Source organism: Castor canadensis, chromosome 8 (genome assembly GCF_047511655.1).
Source record: "Castor canadensis chromosome 8, mCasCan1.hap1v2, whole genome shotgun sequence".
Classification (NCBI taxonomy): Eukaryota; Metazoa; Chordata; class Mammalia; order Rodentia; family Castoridae; genus Castor; species Castor canadensis.
In genome coordinates this window covers 105,409,218-105,431,031 of record NC_133393.1, presented here as the reverse complement: position 1 = coordinate 105,431,031, position 21,814 = coordinate 105,409,218, and the positions used below count along the sequence as shown (strand labels likewise).

At 37.8% G+C, this 21,814-nt stretch overlaps 1 long non-coding RNA gene across 2 annotated transcripts in view; it reads left to right on the top strand.

The window, feature by feature from the left end:
* The first annotated feature begins 229 nt into the window (after positions 1-229).
* The window catches only part of LOC141425550 (uncharacterized), a 56,726-nt gene continuing 35,141 nt past the window's right edge, over positions 230-21,814 (top strand). For both annotated transcript variants that reach the window (XR_012450522.1, XR_012450523.1), the window contains exon 1: positions 230-451. This is a non-coding gene — a long non-coding RNA (uncharacterized lncRNA). The remainder of the gene's footprint in view (positions 452-21,814) is intronic.

Sequence of the window (21,814 nt, the reverse complement as noted above, 5' to 3'; positions counted from 1 at the left end):
AAAATCATTTGTTGGTGTGTGTGTCAGCTGACAAGGCTTTTGATCATTCAGATGAGACAGTTCTGCCTGCAAGAGATCAATCTTTTTTTTTTTTGGTTCCAAAGACTAACACCAACAGATACAAATCAAAGGAGGTGTTCTTTCAATAAAGGAAATTCCAAAAGGATGCTGAGGCTTAATTAAAATATAACCCTTTGTTTCAAGGGCTCTTCTTTCCCTTGCAAGAGGAAATGCACTCTCTGAAGAAGCATGTGCCCCGGCTGGTGAGATAGAGTTCTTCAACAAGTAAGGATCTGTCTACATTCAGGGCACATTTTGGAGAAGCCTCGAAGGGAATCATGCCTGGAGTCCCATCTGACTTAACTCATCATCACACTCCTTCATCACAACATAATGAGTGTTATTACTTCCTCATGTGGCCTGTGGGCTTTGTTAATTAAAGAATGGAAAGGTAAGTAGTTCCAACCTTTTGCTTTTAATTAATCAAAAGATGTGTTTTCCATCTTCGTGTTGCTGGGCAGCAAGCAAAGTATGTAATCTGCTTTTCAATACCCAGAAGGATTCAGTGAAAAAAACTCAGCTGCTGCTTTGACATTGCATAGACTACACAGCAAAGAGCTGGCTGGTTTTTTCTTTTGTTTCTAAATTTTAAATCCACTATATAGGTCAGACTGCTGGCTACAACATCATAGTATTTGCAGAAAAATGAAAGGTTGTTCCTAGTCATCTCATCAGTATAAACAAAGTCTTCTTAAAGAAAAGGTTCACGTTTTAGTTTCATTGATATTTGTGCCAGTACTAGGTAATCAGGAGGCACTCAACATGAGGACAGAAGTGGCAGTGACATTTACTGAGTGCCTGTCATGCCAAAACTTGTGCTCTATGTCATATTATGCTGTCTTCCTGCTCGCTTGACGTATGAAAACTTCTAGCATTTGGATCATTTCTTGCATTAAAACGGTCTGTGCATTTTAAATATATTACCCAGAAAGAAAATACAGTGATGTGTTAACAAGCAGCAGACCTTAGGGAACGAAGTACTTTAAGAAATGAGCAGGGCACTAGCATCCTCCCTTCTGGAGGGAAGCAAGGAAAAGTCCAGGAAGAGGGTGGCAAATGGGGTTGAGCTGTGTGCCAGCCCTGTGCAGTTAGTGGTGGTGCTGCCTGGAGCCTCTGCTTTGAGGTATCTGGAGGCAGAGAGTCTAAGCACTATAATAAAGAGGATTATAACTGCTCAGTGATGTTACCCTGTGGGAGGTTCAATAGTGAAGAAAATCTGACCAGGAAAACCAACCCCACTCAGCTACTAAGAGCAACGTGGAAGTATAAAGTGAAAATGGTTCCCTCCCTTAATATAAAACCAAATCTTTTATAAGATGATCTCTGCAAGAGAATCTTTGCGTGGGGGGTGGTGCAGGAAGACCAGGTAGCCTCTACCATTCCCTCTTCTTCCAGATTCCCTTTTCCCTTAAGAGGGTGTCACACCAAGGTGGACAGTGAGGAACAAGCCTTGTAGGAACATGTCCTCTTGAATACAACAGCTCACTTGTAGGCAAGGCCCTTCCCTCAACAGTGGGTAGCCCAGCGAAAACAGGTGGGTTTGTTTAAAGAAGGCATCTCTGGGAAGAGCTAGGGAGAAGTAAGGATATAGACCAGAGGCTTCTTAAGCCTCTGTAAAGTCATAGAACTCGTTGGCACTTTGTTGTAACCTCAGAAACCCCTTGTCACAATCACAAATTAAAATGTACAAAGTAAAGGATTAAAAATGAAACTTGTATTGAGATAAAGTAAGTAAAGTACTAGAAATATATCAAGTAATACATAGTGCTTCATGACTAATACACTAGAAAATAAGGTAGTACATTGAAAGCATAGGAAAGTTATTTTTAAAAAAAGACAGAGTGAGAAGACTATTGGTCTTAATTTGAATAGCAACTTTAAACTTTGGTGGTGATACTTACCTGACCTGCGTCTGCATATGGATAATCAAATTTCCATATATTGATAAGGGAATACTGGAAAACAACAGAGTCATCTAGGTCACCTTCAACATTTGGTGATCGAATGACCTCTAGGCAGAAAGCTGCCCAATGGCTGGCCAACTGTCACTGAATTCCTGTTAGTCAGAAGGACTTAGCAGCGGGTTTGGTAACAATCACAATTTCCAAATAATGATGAGCATTTAAGGTATTTAAGGTATCTGAAACAACTATAATTTGATGTCAGTATATCTGTGATTTCTATTGGTGACAAAGGCATTGATATTGTCTAAATTTCTGTGGTATGTTCCTATAGTAAACTGAATTAATTGTCCTAAAATTTCACCCCTTCTGTATATACACTTTTTGCTTTTTAAAAAATATTTTACTTTTAGAGCAGTTTAGGTTCACAACAAAGTTGAGGGGAAGGTATCACTCAACTTTAGGATATGCTTTAGAATATTCTTCCTAGCCTCCCAACATACATAGCCTCTCTCACTATCAACACCCCTCACCATGGTGATACATTTGTTACAACTGATGAGCCTACACTGACCAACATTGTCACCCAGAGTCCATAGTCAACACTGGGGTTCATTCTTGGTGCTATACATCCTTTGGGCTTAGACAATGGCATGTAACCTTCATTGTAGTATCATACAGAGTAGTTTCACTGCACTAAAAATCCTCTGTTCTCCACCTATTCAGTTTTCACCCACCCACCTCCATCCCTTGGCAACCACTGAGCTTTTCCCTGTCTCCATATTGTTGCCTTGGTATTAATACTTTTTACTTTTTGTGACCTTGCAGTTCTTCCCACAAAATGCAGAATGTCCTCTCCCACCCCAGACTTTGGACTTGGCCATGTGACTAGTGTTGACCAAAGGAATATGGGCAGAGTGAACATGTACCAGCTCTAAGTTCAGGCCTTAAGAGACGTCATGAACTTTCACTGCTCTAGTGTAGTTCCCTCCAGAGAGTGAAAGAAACTTGGCACAGAACTGTCTAGTTAATCTACAAAACCACAGCAGAAAGCAAAATCAATCAGCTGAGCCCACTCTGGGTTTAGACAACCCACCAATGTATAAGGAAGCCTACTGAAACTCAGAGAAACTATTGCAGTTGACCTACAGGTGCATAAGAAAGAAATGATGGATGTACACCATTGAGATTTTTGTGATTTTTAAAATGTGATAGCAGCTGACTGATACACTATATAATTTAACAAATGCTAAATTTCAGTTAGATCCTGTGCAATCTAGTTAGAAATTAGTAAGTAGAAATATTTTCCCATCCAAGTTCATGTTTCCTTCTGAAGTAGAGATGACATTCATAATTTCCATTTTTTGGGCTTTTGGCTAATTTGCTTAAAATGTTATCACATTTTACCCTCTACATTTACCATGGCATCAGCAAATTAAATTATCCATAACATAAACACAAAATCTAGAGATGTTCTGGTTATAGTGACTCTTCTTACATTGATAGGTCACACAAGAAGTTCTTCTAGAACTTCTATGAATAGAGGTAGAAGCAGAACCACCTTGTTTTAGTAGAAATAGTGAGCAGTAGAAACCTGTTTTACTTATTGGGAGGAAAACTTTAGGGCATGGAAGAATTAATGAGGCACTTGAGTCACTCTTTGGCACCATCTTTGCCTAAGGGGGAAAGATAGTTTCTTACCCATATTTGGAATGCAGTAAATGAGGGACTCAATTATAGAACAAACAAATTAATGAGGGGGACATGTGAAGACAAAAGTAGAACAAAAAGGAAGAAATAAACATCATATCCTAAGCCATCAGTTAACTCATCGGATACAAGCCTAACTTTCACATTCACTTTTTTTTTTCTGCATTTCTCTCTTGAATGGATGTTTTCACTGTCTGGTAAAAAAAGGGTTGGCCCAACAGTTAATCATCATGGGGCCAGCACACAAAGCCAAGTAGAAAGAACATTCATTCTTATTAGGTTCCAAGATGATAAACTGCTGAATCATTTCTCATCTCCCAGAAGATTAAACTTCTAAAAGTTTCCATAAGTTATAAGAGAATTTCAATAGAAAAGTATAATTTTCTTTTTTAGGCAGTACTGGGGTTTGAACTCAGATCTCTGTACTTGCTAGGCAGGCACTCTACCACTTGAGCCACACCTCAGCCCTTTTTTGCTCCAGTTATTTTGGAGATAGGATCTTGCTTTTTGCCCAGGCCAGCCTGGACCACGATCCTCTATTTTTAAATTTCTTACCACCAAGCTGGAATGATAGGTGCAAACTACCACACCCAGCTTTTTCCCGTTGATATGGGATCTTGTGAACGGTTTTGCCCAGGCTCGCCTGGAACCACAATCCTCCCACTCTCGGCCTCCTGTGTAACTTGGGATGGCAGGCATGTGCCACTGAGCCCCAGCTATTGGTTGACATGGGCTCTCATGAGCTTTTTTGCTTGGGGTGGCCTCAAAAATTCCACCCTCCCCATCTCAACCTCTCAAGTAGTTATAATTAAAGGCTTGAGCCATCTACATCCAGCTGAAAAATGTAAGTTTTTAATGATGATCACCTATTAGATAAATAGTTCATAAAAATGGTACATTGTTGGCCAAGCAAATTTTAAAAGGACTTTTCAAGGGACAGATACTAAAAACTGAAATCTAATGAAAAACATGATCTTTAAAAGTCAGTTTGATATAAAAGTACAAAATGGGCCTATGGACAATAAAGTAAATAAAATAGTGGCTCTGGTTTGAACGAACTTGGAAGATACAACCACTTTAACCCCAGCTGCTCCGAAAAAGAATTCTTTTTTCCTCTGGATATTCTAAAATACCTGAGATTCCAGAAATGTATCAAAATATTATTAAAGTCTCAAAACAAGTATAGCATTCCTGCTAAGAAGGAATAAATAATAGGATGACAATGAAAAAACTAATAAAACCCATGCTGCCAACTTGATAGCGTAGATTTAAATGTGCTTCTAAAATGTTTTTAAAATCACAGTATGTCATAAATTTTTGTTTAAATGCATAAGTTAAGTAAATTGAGCATTAAATAAAGTACAAAATAATTGTGGCTATGACTGCCCAGACTAAAAATAAAAACAAATAAACTTAAAAATTAAGATCTGTCCCTAATCCTTTTCTCTGAGTACTGCCCATTTGTTCCTAGTCCTCCTCCTCCTAGATGCTCATTGTGTAGGGGCAGAACCTTCCCTCTCCAGTCAATTCATCTACTTTTCTGTTCCAGGAGTAATGAGCAGGAGCAACCATCCCTTTTACTTAAATTTGTGTCCCAATCCCACAAAAATGTCATCTCACTCAGGTCCAGGAAAAAATAACAATAAACCACCTTTTGGTCCCTAGAGTCTGGGTTGCCAATTTTAAACATCACTATGTGTAGAGCACCATGAAATGTCCAGTCATTTCTCTGTGAAGGTCAATATAGTTTCTTTTTAATTTTCTTCAGTTCAACTTGGTACAAAGATCAGCCTTCTGGATGAACAAATGCTTGAACCAAAAGACAAACACAACAGCTTAAAAGTTTAGGGGGAAAATGATCTAACTCATCAGGGTCCCTCTATAAGTGAAATCAAATAATATTATCAATAGGAATTTAATATCTTTCTCAGACTTTAATTGCTCCCACTTGAATAAAAGCTTTGGAAAAAATAGAAACATCTTAAACACATTTATGAATGTAGCATTCATGTAAGTTTATAAATCATACTCAGAAAAAAAAATTGCCTTTAAACATTGGTGCTAAGAAGGCGGGGGAAGAAAAGAAATTCCCTTGGGAAATCACCCAAAGAAGCCAGTTATGTAAAACTGAGAACAAATTTATCCCAACTGAATGTTCTAAAAACCTCAAAGTAAGAATTTAGTTTATAGGGGACCAGACTTTTAGTGCCCTCAATTATGTGATAGAAACAAGTGTAAATTCACATTGGAAAAGCCTCAGAGAACTTCATCCTGTAAAAATGAGAAGCTTCCAGTAAAAACAAAGCAAAACAAAAACAAACAAATTTTTGAAACCCTACAAAACAAGAGACTATAAGCAAAAGAAACCATAGTCAGATCCTCGGTGACTTCAGATAGTGGAATCATGAGAATCACAATATCAAATAAGTCTATTTAATATATTTCAATAAGTAGAACAGAACCTGGAAGATGTTAAGTATCAAGCAGATTTTGAAAGGAACAAAACAGAATTTCTGGAAATGGAAAACTCAATAGTTAAATTCATTGAAAGTATTCAGCAGCATATATTACACAGCTACAGAAAGAATTAATGAATTGGAAACCAGAAGTAAAAAATTGTCTAAAATTCATCCTGAAGATAAAAGAAAAAGATGAAAGACAGATTAAGATATATTTTAGGATAGAATGAGAAAGCAATTTTCAAAATATTGGAGGAAAAGATCATATGCCTTCCTGTATTATTCAGATGTGAAGGCAACCACACAAGGTCTCAAAGGAGAGTTACACTAAGACTCAAATTGAAGAAATGTTTAGGATGAGATTTTTTAAAAGAGAAAAAAATTCAAGAGATGCTACATGAGATATATGAACTAAAGGTATTTAAATATCTTGGTTCTTTATGAAAGATATTTCACTGAGGACTTTGAAGGGTGCACAAATGTTTGATTCAAATTTCACAACCTTCATAAAGGACTTTAAAATTTGCAAGCTTACAACCACTATCTACACTACACAGTGCTATATCCTAAATTTTAACAGGCTGGAGATCAACAAAAAAAGGATTAGAAAGTAATGTAGAAAAAGTGGAACATATTGAAATAAGAACCAAAGCAATAGAAACAGAACCAATGTCTTCAGTGTAAGTAAATTGTCAGCTCAAAGATAGAAATTATTGATCTGAAGTATACATGTGTGTTGCATACAAGCAGCACGTCTTCATGCTAACAGCACAGCCTGCTCTAACCTTCCTATACTTCAATTTGTTCATAATCTGTAAAATGGAATATAAGTTAAGATGCCTTTTCTATAAGCAATAGAGCAACCACCCCCAAAGGATTAAACATGCTCTAACATCCAAAAATGAAGTCACTTCAGTGTGTCTACTTGGCCCTCAAGCTGGCTCCTCTCACAATAGGTCTCACACCGTCCCGCATCCTGCACCAGCACAAAGATGTACAGCTGCCTGTCTCTTTCAGACTTCCTTTTTTAAAGAATAAAGAAGTCTTTCTCAGAAGCTTCCCAGTGTCTTCTCAACACCTTTCCTTGACTAGAACTTTCTTTTGTTCATGTCCAGACAATCACTGTTAAGGATAGTTGGAAGAATGGAGTCATGTAAGAGACCAAAGTCACATTTAGGAGATGAACCCTCAAAAAAATGAAGCTCTATCAGCAGGCAAAGAAAAAAGAAAGGAAGGAAGGGGTAGAGGGAGAGAGAAGGGTGATAGAAAAGAAGGAAGGAAGGAGAGAGAAGGAAGGGAAAGGGATGGAGGAAAGGAAGAGAGGGAAGGAAGGAGTGAGAAGGGAAGGAGGAAGGGAAGGAAGAAAAGAGTTGTTACATAGACACCCAGCAATGCCTATTACACATGAGGGTGATGGTATGGTTCCCACCGAGTTGATATAAAGACAGTTATTGTCAATTCTTAGAAAGTGTTTGACTGACAGAAAGCATTTCATGAGTATTACTCTTTCTACCATTTTCTCTTTCTTTCTTTTCCTCTGGTTTTGGCCTGGGCTTTTTCTCTCCTCCGTAGTTTGGTCTAAGGGATTAAAACAACCATACGTTAACCAGCAGCCTGAGAAAAGTTTTTGTCTCCTCAATCTGCAGCTGACAAAATGTAGTTACCCCCAAAAGCCACAAGGATAACGTCCAACTGTATTTGGGCATTCCAGCGTGGAGAGCATTTGAATTGCATAGAATATAAATTAGCAGCCGCCTGGTCCTCAAGCATTTTGTACTCCACTGTCCAATTACTCAGCCTATACAGTCAGTCTGGCTCAGGTTTCGGTAACGGCCTCTTTTCTGTGCTTAGTCATCATCATAATTTGCACTTAAATATTTTTGTAAGCTTGTTGTATGATTAAAGTGACACACACACAGAAGGCTCAGCATTTTATATGAGAGCACTGTAATTCACAAGCATGCGCATAATTTTCTGTAACAAATGGCAGCGTTAACACTATGCACACAGTGATTTTAAATGCCAAGTGCATCAAACTATAACAAAGTTAGGAATCTTACTATTTTCGTTTGCCTGGTGAACTTCTGAAAGGTTTGGGATGGAGGTTTTCCTAAAATAATAATAACAAATAAGAGTTAAAACTTATTGAAAGCTTACCAGAAGTCAAGCACTTTTCTTTGTGCTTTACGTTGATTAATTAAATTAGTTTAATTTAATTTAAATGAATGGATTTAATTGGAAGGAAGAAACTGAGACACCAAGATTAAGTAACTTAGGATCACAAGAATCCAAACGCAAGCAGTCTTACTGCGAGGCCTATTCTCTTAACTGTGCAGTAATGAAAACCCTTCTGTTTAAGAAATCTTGAGCTTGGTTTGCTAATACAACATAAAATGAACTCAGTCATGGAGTCTAGAAAGGTGCTCAATCTCTCCTTCCTCCACTCCCCACACCTGAGAAATACTTACTGTCCACCACCCATCTTACCCTCCTTTCTTCATTCTTCCTTCTCTTCAGACTCCAGCTCAATCAGTCATTTAAAAAACACTCATAAACACACACACACACACACACACACACACACACACACACCCCACTGTCCCATTAACACAATAGCTCCTACTCAACATTACCTCACATTCATTGCACACTTCAACCCATCCATCTGGGTTCAGCCCAGATGGATGAACCCTTTGAGGTGACCGTGAGGTCAGAAGTGCTATAGGAGATTTACTCCTTAAGAGACAACTAGAAAGGCATCCTACCCTTCTGAACTAGAAATGAGCTGAGTTAATATCTGGTTGTATTAACTTTATAGAGCTAGAAGTATAGTAAGGGTTTCAAAGACCCTGGATTCTGTTTATCAGAATTGTTTATCATCAATGTCCCTTCATTACTTCTGCCATTTTTTCCCAAACTATTCTTATCCTTCCTTTACTTTTGGATTAGGTACAATACTGAATATATCCAGGAAAATTAAAAAGATGAAGCTAAATATTATATGTACTAAGGAGAAGGGCAGAGACAGAACTTCAGAGCCCCTTTGGATGCTCCATGACTCTGAGTCATGATGTGTGTAATTAAAGGCAATCATGAGTATAACAAAGTCATTAAGATGGATATCACATCAACCAACCCTACTCCTCTAAGCTGATGTTACTGTATCTTGCTTTATATAACTAAAGAAGCAATGTAGGTAATTCTAGATGAGGCAACAAATTTTTTTTTAATTAATCATATCAATACACTATGTAAGAATAGACTTTTTTCTATTTAAGATAGTACTGGGCTTTGGATATAGGCAAACAATTTTGTAGTTACTAAGTAGAACTAAGTTGCTCTTCAGAAGAAAGACTGATGAAGGTGGAGGAGCAGAAAGAGGGTGGTGCAGTTCCATTATGAGGGAAACTTCAGCATAAAACCTAAATGATGCCTAGAAGAAGAGCAGAAATGTGCCCAACTTTACTTCATGTTTTGAGAAATTGAAAAAGAGAAATGTCTAAAAGGGATTTTTGGCGTGGAATAATCCTGAAGTAAAATAACATTGTGCAGGACAATGTCAATTACCCTCGTCCCTTGGAAAGTACTCAGCAAAATGAATATGGCTTACTATCTGGCTTGATAGTAGGAGATGTTTTTAAATGATTGAGAATAGAGTTCATACCTGTTTTCAAGTCAAAGAGGATGGAAACAGATACCTTTCAAGGACAGGACATTTACTGATTACATACATAATAAGAAAAATAACAATAACATTCATCTATTTGGAGATTTATCTTCTATTCCTTACTTAACGTTCATTCCCCTTTTTTATCTGTACTACGCTTTTTTCCTATTTTATATTTAAAATAACTGATAAATAAAAGTTATATATTATATATATGTTTACATTCAAAGTATACAATGTGATTTGATGTATCTACGCATTGTGTTCTGATTGTCACAAATTATCACATTTTACTACATCCACTGTTGCTATTTGTGTATGTGTTTGTGGTGAGGACACTTAAAATCTGTGCTCTCAACAAATTTCAAGTAAACAATACAGCATTTCATCACACTTACTTATTCATATATGCTGCCCACCAGTTGCTTTCAGCTAGTTTGAAAACATTTTACAAATCTGTTTCCTGGGTCTCTGAAAAGTACAGCCTCAATCATTTCAATTTAAAGAAGTTTGGATACCTCCTGTGTTTGAAGTGGCTGGAGCTACATCAAACAGAAGAAATAAAGAATTCATCTGAAAGATATAGTCTAATTGGTCTTAGTATTTCTGAGGCAGGACAAAATAAAAAGGCAGGATCCTTCCAGCCATTATTGTGATTGTTCATAAGTTTCTTACTTACTATACAAATTTTAATTGGAACCTATCCCATGAAACTAAATTAAGGTAGGAAACATATTATCTAAACAATTTGTTGTTAGCTCCAGAAAAGACTTACAGAAAAGTACTGAAGAAACAAGTAAATAAAATTTTGGATGTTATTAAAAGATCACCAGAAAACCAGGCATGATAGAACTTTGAAAAGTTTTGACCACATGGTAGACATATTTTCAAGTCCCAGCATGTAGGAAACAGAGGCAGGAATCTCAAGTTCTAGGCCTGCCTGGGCTACATAGTGAGACCCTATCTCAAAAAAACAAAAACAAAAACAAAAAAAACCGCAGTGGCTAACTCCTGTGATCCTAACTGTTTGGGAGCCAGAGATCATGAGGACCACAATTTGAGATCATCCCAGGCAAAAAGTTCAAGAGACCACATCTCAACCAGTAGAAGCTGGGTGTGATGACAAGTGCCTGTCATCGTAACTATTCAGGAAGCATAAATAGGGGGATCAAAATCCAGGCCATCTCAGGCATAAATGGGAGAACCTATTTGAAAAATACCTAAAGCAAAAAGAGCTGGGGACATGGCTCAAGTAGTAGAGTGCCTGCCTAACTCAAGTTCAAACCCCAGGTTCACCAAAAAAAGAAAGAAGTAGAAGAAAATACTGAATTCAAATGCAATAGCAGTGTAAGGTATTTTTACTAACATCACAACGTATCATTCTAACTCAAAGGAACACCAATAGGAAAGGTAGGATTTATAAGGTAATCTTTCATTAAATTCAGACTTTTTCTAGAAGACTATGAAAATCCTATTCTGTTTTTTTTAAAATAGAGGCTGAGAAACAAGACAGAAGACTTAAGAAAACCATATTGGTAATAGTAACAATTTCTAATGTTTATAAGTTTTATGGAGTTTGCATTATTTCTTCCTTAACTATTTGGGAGAATTCAACAGCTAAACCATATGGGCCTGAAATTGTCTTGATAGGAGACTTTTAAACTTTGAATATAATTTCTGTGACAGATATAGAGCTATTCAAATATCCTATTTATTTTTGTCAGCTTTGTTAATTTGTGTTTTTCATGGAGTTTGTTCATCTCAGTTAAGTTATTGAACTTATTGGCACAACACTGATTATAATATTCTCTTGCTATTATTTTAAACCATAGAATCCCTAGCAATACCTCTCTACCACTCTTGATATTGGTAATTTGTATTTTTTCTCTTTTCCTTGATCACATTTTTAATAAATTTATCTTATAAGTTTATGTTTGCACATTTTTATCAATTTTTCTTAATGAATCAACTGTTGGCTTTGTTGACTCTTCATTTTTTTTATAATGTTCATTTGTATTCTTTATTATTTCTTTCCTTCTATTCACTTTGTATTTAATTTGCTTTTCCTTTTCGTAGTTCCTTGAGGTAGAAGATGAGAGCATGGATTCTAAACCTTTTTTTATTTTCTAATATTAGAATTTAAAGCTATAAATTTGCCTTTAAGCACCACCTTACTGCATCCAGCAAATTGTGATATGCTGTGTGTTCATCATAATTCTGCTAAAAATGTTTGCTTCTTTTTGTGTTTCCTTCTTTGAAGTTTGTTGTTTAATTTCCAAATAGTTGGCAGTTTTTCTAGATGTCTTTTTGTTATTGTTTTCTATTATGTTCCAAGAACATACTCTGTACAAATTCTGTCTTTTGAACTCTGTTTTTTTCATGGTTCGGCATGTGTTCTAGCTTATAAATATTCTGAGCACACTTGAAAATAATAAGTATTGAAAACCGTAAGTATTACATAGTTATTTAGTATAGTATTTTACAAATGTCAAGTTAAGACTATTGACAGTGTGGTTCATACTTTTACATATTTTTTTTATTTTGTCCATCAGTTATTGAGGGAGTAGTATATTATGACCCTTAACCATAATTTTGGATTTGTCTACTTCTGTCCATTTTTTGCTTCATGTATTTTGAAGCAAAATATATGTTTAGAATTATTGTCTTTTTGATTTTCCCCTTTACAATATGAAATGTCCTTGTTTCACTCAGTAGTACTTCTTGCTCAGAAAGTACGTGGTCCACGTCTACTTTACCTGATATTAATTACAGATATATCAGTTGTATGTCTTGGAGTTCACTGATCCTTACTTCTGCAGTGTTTAATGTTCAGCCCATCTAATGACTGTTTGGTTCAGACATTGTATTTTCCAGTTCTAGAATTTCTATTTTCTTCTTTTTTTTTTCAGGTTTTCATTTCTGTTCTGAAATACCCAATATTTTTGCCCATTATACCACTTTACAACAAAGTTAAATGTAATATATATTTATTATATAAGGTTTATACATATATACATATCTATGTGTCTATTTCTATTGACTACCTTTCCTTTTAATTATAAGTCCCATTTTTCCATTGCTATCCCATTTTTATTACTATGTTTCGTAACTCACAGTGGTGGATGAAGTATAATATTTAGTTTTGTTTTGTTATTTATTTTTCATCACAGAGTACTACCCTTTTCTCTCTCTGGCAATTATGTAAGGAGCTGATCATTAATATTTCTTTTATAGTCAAGTAGAGTTGAGTCTGGGTTATAACTTTAATCAGGTTGAAATCACGTGTGATTATCCGAATTCTCAACCTCTCAAGTCACAGGCTTTTTATGTTTCTTGTAGCTGAACTGGGAGAAGCTCAGCTACAGTTTCATACATTTTTTTTGTTCATTTTTTAATTCATCTCCAGGAAAAGCTTTGGAATTCAAACACCACAGGAATGCATAGGACTAAGCAGTTTCTCTCTGCTTACCAGTCCTTCCTTCACTGTGACTTTCTTAGCAAAACTCATAGTTGGGGGAGACAGGAGGAAGGACTGCTGAGCCCTGTAATCTGTCCCATCATCTAGGGTTTTTTCAACTCTAATTTATCCTGACAGCCCTACTTGGCCGTAGGCCCTGCTCATTTCCCCTTGACCCCGTTAGGCTTTTTTATCGGACCAGGAAGCTGCCCCAGACATAGAAGCTGCCTTGACTCTGTTCATTTATAAAGGGCTTTTTCTCTCTGGAATCCAGTTAATCAAGGCGTCCTTGTGTGAACACCAGCCTTCCTTAGCCCTACAGAAAACACTTTTTTTTTTTAGAATTTTCTTGCTTTTTCCTTGGGAGAGAAAGTCTTCCAAGTCCTTTCTCATTCTTCCTCCATCTTTCCCAAAAGTAAAAATCCCCCAAAATCTGAGTTCTTAACCATTATTTTAAACTGATTCCCAAATATAAAATAAATAAATAAATAAATAAAAGCTTGGAAACTCAGATTTGGGCAGGACTGCAAAAGGAAAACAACATATCCAAAAGAAGGTTGAAAGTCTAGTAAATTAACAAAGTTAAAGAACCTGAAGAAGTTTTGGCAGATGATATTACATTAACTGAGAACAAAAGTACTACATTAATTATTTTAAACCAATTATTCAAAATCCTCTTGACCTACCAAATCCACATCTCTGTGCGTGGGAGCAATTCCACCCACAGTTTTCCCATGGGCCTGCTAAATTGTTATTTTTCTGCAGTATTCTAACCCCATTCAGATAGGTTAAGTTATAGATGGTACTAATCTGCTTTTTTTTTTAATCTAGGAAAAAAAAAAGATTTTATATAAATCCTGCACTTGTTTCTGAAATTTTCTCCAGTTAAAATTCTCAGGCACAGTATTAGAGCCTGGCAATTTTAACACAAAAATTATGTTTTATGTTTTTATAGCTACCTAGCCTCTTCAAAAGTGTGTTAGTCTGTAGGACTGTCATACTATACACTGCAGGCTAGGTGGCTAAAGTAGCACCAATTTACTTTCTCAAAGTTTAGAGGTTTAGAAGCCCAACACCAAAGTTCTGGCTGATTTGGTTTCTGATTGGCTTGTAGACAGCCACCTTCATACTGTGACTTTACATGGCCTTTCCTTTGCATACGGACATTGGGGAAAGGGAGCAAGCTGCATACTGAATCGTCTAAGACTACTAATTCTTTGGGGCAAGATGTATATTGTCTTTTGGGATCAAGGCCCACCCTTATGACCTCAGTTAACCTTTTATGTCCCTAAATGCTCCATGTGCAAAGTCAACCACACTGGAACTTAGGACTTCTACATAAAAATTTGGAGGGGGAGGACAAAAATATCCAGTCTGTCACAAAAGGTACTTGAATATTAATTACACTGTTTAGTTCTTGATGTCATGCTTTTTCAACTTTTTTCTCTCAATTTTTTTCTTTCTTTCACACAAACATCCACACTCCTGTACCCATACGCACAATGTAACAGAAAGTATCTATCATTAAGATAAAAGTTTCAAAGCACAAGCTAACCACATTATAATATATGAAATGTCAACTTGTGGTTTGTGGCGTACTTTCTCATCTCAGGAAACATAGATTTATGCTGTTTTAGAAATAACTTCTGGTTCAATTACTACAAAATAGAATTTTAACAGAAAGTTTTTGGTTTTGCCCTAAAATATAGTATGAGTCAGTTCAGTCCAGGGGAAACAAAATTACTAGCTCTCTCCTTTAAGACATCCTGAAAGATAGGGTCTCACCAGATGTCCCTGGAACATCTTCAATGTCAATTCTAACTGATCTTTAAAAAAAAAAATTACTTCTGTCAAAACTCTAGCAGTTGTGAAATAAGAAAGATCTGTCTTCAGTGTCACCTACCTTATCTTCTACCAACCTTTTCTCAGGATAAAGGTCGTGCAAGACAGTATAATGGCTACAAGTGTTGGTTTTGGAGTCAGAGGTGGGCTAGAACTCTTGTCACTTACTAGGTGTGTAACTTTTGGCAAGTTATGAGACTTCAGTCTCCTCATTCACACACCAAGTATTTATTAAATAATAATCTTACACCAAGCTGTGTGCTAGGTACTAAAGCCATAACCTTGAAAAAGACACATGAAGTCTCTGTCATTCCAGAGCTCAAAATGGGGTTACCAATATGTATTTCAGGAGGTTATTTTACAAGGATTAAATAAGTGCTTCTCAGTTCCAACTGCACATTAGAAAGAAGCCCCTGGGAACATTCTAAAAAAATACTGATGCCCACGTTATATGCTTGAAATATCTATAGCTTTTTATATGTCAATCGTATGTCAATAAAGTGGTTTAAAATTATTAAGAGGTAGGTCTCATGCCAAGTGTTCTTACAGAAAAAAAAGGCACAAGGAAACCTCTGGAGATGATAAATACGTTTATTACTTCAATTGTGATGATCACATGGCTGTTTGCATATGCCCAAACTCATTGTGCAATTTTTATATTAATTATACTTCAATAAAGCAGTGAGGAGTTGTTTTGTTTTGACTTGTTTTGTGGTGCTGGAGATTGAATCCAGGGCTTTACATAAGTGCTAGGCAAGTGCTCTACCACTGAGCTACATCCCCAGGCCTTGTTGGTTTTTTTGTTTTTGTTTTTTTTTTGAGTCGGGGCTTCACTACGTAGATCAGGATGACTTCAAACTCACGATCCTCCTGCCCCTACCTCCAAAGTGCTGGGATTACAGGCGTGCACCAAGCCCAGCTAATAAAACAGATTAATGAAAATACTGGCACCCAACAATGCCACACTCCGCAGGAACAACTGGATTAGGATTTTTAGAGATGAAACCTACACACAGGAGTCTCCTTAAAGCTCTCCGGAAGTTCCTATGTGCCGTCAGAGTTGAAAACAGAATTAGATGTAACTATAGCACATAGCAAAGTTAATCTTCATAAACTAATGATTACATGGGATCTAGACATTGAAAATTACAGTGTCCAACAATTCTCTTTATTCAGTCAAAAATATTTAGGAGGGAAGAGAGAGCAGTAAGAGATGGGGGCAGGGAGTGCGCAGGTAGTGTAGGACTCATGTGATCTGATTTGTGTTTTATAGGATTCACTCTGGCTGATGTTTGGGGACTGCACTGGAGGCGGCCAGGGCAGATCCCCAAGGACAGCTAGGAAGCTGTTGCTATGATCCAGGCAGGAGCCAATTATGGCTTGCACCAGGGTGGTGGCAAGAATTGGTCATATCACACATCTCTTGCAGGTAGATGGCATATTGGGTATAAGGTAAAAGAGAAGTGAAGATGATTCCAGAGAGTTTGGACTAAGCAAATAGGAGAATTCAGTTGTTAAGACAGATGGGAAAGCCATGGTAATTTTTATAATTGGTGAACATTCTATCCCCATGTTAAGGAAAAATAGTCAATAAACAACTTTAATTCACATGAAGTATTAATGACTAGTTACGTTTTTTGCTTCTATTTATTAACAAACATTTGCTGAGCTTATGATGTGCCAGGCTTTGTGGTAGGTTCTCGGAATCTAAAGATGAAGCAATTTTAACCAAGAGACTACTTCAGGGCCAGAATGAAGCCTAAGTGGGAACTTGTAGGCATCAGAATTAAACCATCTTTTGGGGAGATTTGTGTGGAGGCAAGGAATCCTGATCTAATTTACTAAAACTAATTAAATAACCACTCTCTTAGTAGCTGTGTGGCCTTGGAGACATTTAAACTCTCTGGATGATAATATTATAATTAATGTATCAAGGATAATAGAGATTCAGTAATTATTAATTTCTTCCCTGCCGGATGCTTATAAAATTGTAAATTCCCCAAGTATAAAATTTAGGCCTTGTTTGTCTACAAGAGAAATGATGGAAAATTCAGTTTGACTCCCCAGATACTCTGTGTGGATGATTTGTTACTTGAGCACTGCTGAAATTCACATCTTTTCTGAGATGGGAAACAGGTCCCTGTCTCTGTTACTTGGGCTTTGTCAGGCTCCTGCTCAAGGATTATGTATGGATCCCACCCCAAAGCAAAGACTCCAACCCGTATGGCTCCAAGGACTGTCTGAAGCTGTGATTTTGCACATTCACAGTCAGACATGATATCTGTTGCCAGATCTATGGCCTATCAAGACAGGGCCACAAACTGAAGGACTAGGCCTAATGCATGGGCAGTAGGTGTATGTTTTCCTGAATGCCAAGTCCTCACAGAAGCTTAAATGCAATCTACAAAGTTTGTAGTCACTTGTTTTGTCCTGATTTGTCACTGGGGCAAAATACCTGAGATAGAGCAACTCAAAATAGGAAAGGTTTGTTTTGGCTCATGGTTTTAGAATTTTCAGTTTATGGTGTGTTGACTCCATTCATCTTGGGCCAGTGATTAGGCAGAACATCACTGTAGGGAGCACTTGATGGAGCAAAGCTCCTTACCTCATGGGGGCTGTAAGGCAAAAAGAGCCTGGAAAAGGGTAGGGGCACCAACATTGCCTTCAACTGTATGCCCCCAATGACCTAACTTCCTTCTCTTAGACCCCATTTCTCAATAGCACCACAGGCTAGGGACCAAACCTTCAACACATAGACCTTTGGGAGACGCTTCCAAACCATAGGTCATGGTCAAGAAGGGTACCAGGGTCCCTACAAGCCTAGGTGGACCATTGTCAATCACAGCCAATGTGATGCCTGGTGGACAGCATCACACATTCTGGCAAACCACACCACCTCCTGGCAAGCAGATCCCCAAAGTTGAGACACACAGACATCCACCTGCGCCTCCATAGGCAAACCTCTGTGGGTAAGGGTGGTGATCTGTTTAAACAGCACACTCCTCCTAGGGCATAATAACACTGGCTGCCTCCAGATAGCTGAACTGAGAACAGAGAGACAAAGCTGGTGTTCTTTCCTCTGTTCACACAATGTTGAGCATCTTCTGTGAGCCCATAGCTATAGTAGGTCCTTCAAATACTGTAATGAGAAAAGAAAAAAAAAAGCCTCTGCCCTCATGTTGCTTATTTTCTTTTTTTTTTTTTTCATTTTTCTTTTATTATTCATATGTGCATACAAGGCTTGGTTTATTTCTCCCCCCTGCCCCCACCCCCTCCCTTACCACCCACTCCACCCCCTCCCACTCCCCCCCTCAATACCCAGCAGAAACTATTTTGCCCTTATCTCTAATTTTGTTGTAGAGAGAGTATAAGCAATAATAGGAAGGAACAAGGGGTTTTGCTGGTTGAGATAAGGATAGCTATACAGGGCATTGACTCACATTGATTTCCTGTGCATGGGTGTTACCTTCTAGGTTAATTCTTTTTAATCTAACCTTTTCTCTAGTTCCTGGTCCCCTTTTCCTATTGGCCTCAGTTGCTTTAAGGTATCTGCTTTAGTTTCTCTGCATTAAGGGCAACAAATGCTAGCTAGTTTTTTAGGTGTCTTACCTATCCTCACCCCTCCCTTGTGTGCTCTCGCTTTTATCATGTGCTCATAGTCCAATCCCCTTGTTGTGTTTGCCCTTATTTTCTATCGGGGACACAAAACCTATATTTATAAATGTTAGTTATAAATGCTAAGTGATAAATGTCTAACACACAATGTTGCAATTACCTTTTTACTGATCTATCTCTTTTGCTACAACACAAGCAGCTTGAGGACAGGACTCAAGCTTGTTCCTGACTCAGGACCTTTGTGCTTACTGTTCCCTTGCCAGCACACTCGTCCCCACACTTCCTGTAGCTCTCTCCCTCGGTTCATCATATCTTCTGCTAAAAAACAACCTTTCCCAGAGAAGCCTTCTCTGCAAGCCTATCTAAAGACATCTTTCATCCCTGGTCCCTATCCCCTTCCTCAGCCTTATTTTCCTTTATGGCACTTGTCACTGCTCAACATTGTTGCTTATCTGTACTTGCTTACTATCTCACAGTGGAAAGCCAGTTCTAAGACAGAAGAGGCCTTTCAACCTGGTGTCCTCTCATGCCCCTGGTACTTACAGTAATACAGCAATTTCACAAAGCAGAGGGACAATTTCTTATCTGGCCAGTGATTGAATGCTGTGCTTACTCGTGTGCCAGAAGAGAACCAATAAACATTTTTAGGGACCACATGCACAATGATGAACAATGTGGGGAGAGTCACAGAACAGCCCACAACAGTCACTGCAGAAAGATAGAGGCAGCACAGGGCTGGGTTGCAGGGACAGAGCTTGAGCAGAGTGTAGGAAGCATCTGCTCTGACCTCAATAGGGAGTGAGGGGATGAGGACAAAAGAAAAGGCACGGCCTTTGCCTGAAAGCTTTTTTGCTTCTTTGGAGCAAAAAGAAGGCATGACAAATATACAGAGTGCATAGAGAGTGTACTTTGAGAAGACTCTGGATCTGAAACAAGCTGACTACTTACAGGTACAGTGGAAACAGATTACACCAAAACAATTTCCTCAGATCAGATCTTATGAAGGGTTGTACTCACATCTTTGTCATTTGCTTTCCTCTTTCCTTTCCTGCTCCTGTTATGATCACAGGGCTGAGGATCACTTAAGTTCCTCTCTGAACAGAAGCCCTTAGAGGGCAGAACTTGGGCTGGGAACTTGCTCTGCACACTGGGATTCTCCCAAGACTTTGTAGGAAGGAATACTTTTAAATTTTTGGGTCTTTTTTTTTTGTCACCATATTATTGTTGTACTAGGAATACAATGTGACATTTACAAAAGTTCTTACAATGTATCATAGTTGAATTCACCTTGTCCATCATTCACCTTCATCTCCCTCCCTGCAATTTCATGGTCATTTTTTAAAAATGCATGGTCATTTGTACACATTCCCAAAATACAAAAAACAATTTTTTATTCATTTATTCATATGTGCATACATTGTTTGGGCCATTTCTCCCCCCTCTCCCCGCCCCTTCTCTCTCCCCCTAGCCCCCTTGCTTCTAGGCAGAACCTGTTCTGCCCTCTTCTCCAATTTTGTTGAAGAGAAAACATAAACAATAATGAGAAAGACATACCATTTTTGCTAGTTTGAGATAAGGATAGCTATACAGAGAGATTCCTAGCATTGCTTTCATGCACGTGTATTACAACCCAAATTGATTCATCTCTACCAGACCTCTCACTACTTCCTGGTCACCTACCCATAGTGACCTCTGTGGTTTTAAGGTTACTATATTAGCTCCTCTGCAGTGGGCACATCAAACACTTTCAAGTTTTGGGTTTCCTACCTTTCCCTATTCCTCCTGTATATGTCCTCCCCTTAGCGTGGGACCCGTATAATATTACTGCATTTGAAATCTAAAGTCCACATATGAGGGAGAACATACAATTTTTGACTTTCTAAGCTTGGCTAACTTTGTTTAAGATGATGTTCTCCAGTTCCATTCATTTACTTGCAAATGACAACATTTCATTCTTCTTCATGGCTGAGTAAAATTCCATTGTGTATAAATACCATATTTTCTTAATCCATTCGTCAGTAGTGGGGCATCTTGGCTGTTTCCATAACTTGGCTATTGTGAATAGCACTGCAGTAAAACATGGGTGTGCAGGTGCCTCTGCAGTAAGCTGAGTCGCATTCCTTTGGGTGTATCCACAGGAGTGGGATTGCTGGATCATACGGCAGATCTATGTTTAGTTTTTCAAGAAGCCTCCATGTTGTTTTCCAGAGCGGTTGTACTAGCTTACATTCCTACCAGCAGTGTATGAGGGTTCATTTTTCCCCCACATCCTCACCAACATTTGTTGGTGGTGGTGCAAAAAAACAACTTCTTAATCATTCATAATCTACTACCCAGGCATACTAAGGATAATGTCTTAGTGTATTTCCTTCATCTTTGTTTTTAGACAAATTAAGTTGTATTGAATATAAAATGTGCAATTCTGCCATTTTCATTTGATTGTCTTTCATGAAATTTTTTCAATACCACTAGAATTTCTTCAACACTTTAATTATAATTGCAACAGAATAGCCTATCATTTATTTATTCATTCTATTATTGGCTCCTGGAACTTTTGAGTGGCTTCAAAACTCAAAACATTTGGGTTCTGTATTAGGACAAGGGTCTTAGTGGAAAGGAAGGTGCAAGGCATCACCATCCTAACTTGGGAGTCCTGGTGACCATGAGATCCAGTACTTTACATGATCAGAGAATCTTCTCTCATAACGAACTATGGAAATGAGCCCTGAAACTATAGCCTTAGTTTTTACACTTTTAAAGTATAAAAAGAAGGAAAAAGCAAAAATAGTAGTAGGAAGACTATATGTGGCCTGCAAATCCTAAAATATTTGCTACCTGGTTTTTACAAAAAAGCTTCCTGACCCTCTAACAAGGTATGGAATAAATGATCCCAAAATTTCAGTGGCTTTACACAACAAAGGAGTTTTTCTGTGCCGTGTAATAGTTTGATGTAGGTGTTCCTGATCGATAGGAGGCTTTTCCCCACATAGTGATTCAGGGATCCAGGCTTCTTAGATCTTGGGGCTCTCCCACCCCCAAATCCTCAGTTACTCTGCATCCAGTAAAATCCCAAAGAAAAGTATAGTACTTTTGAAAATGCACA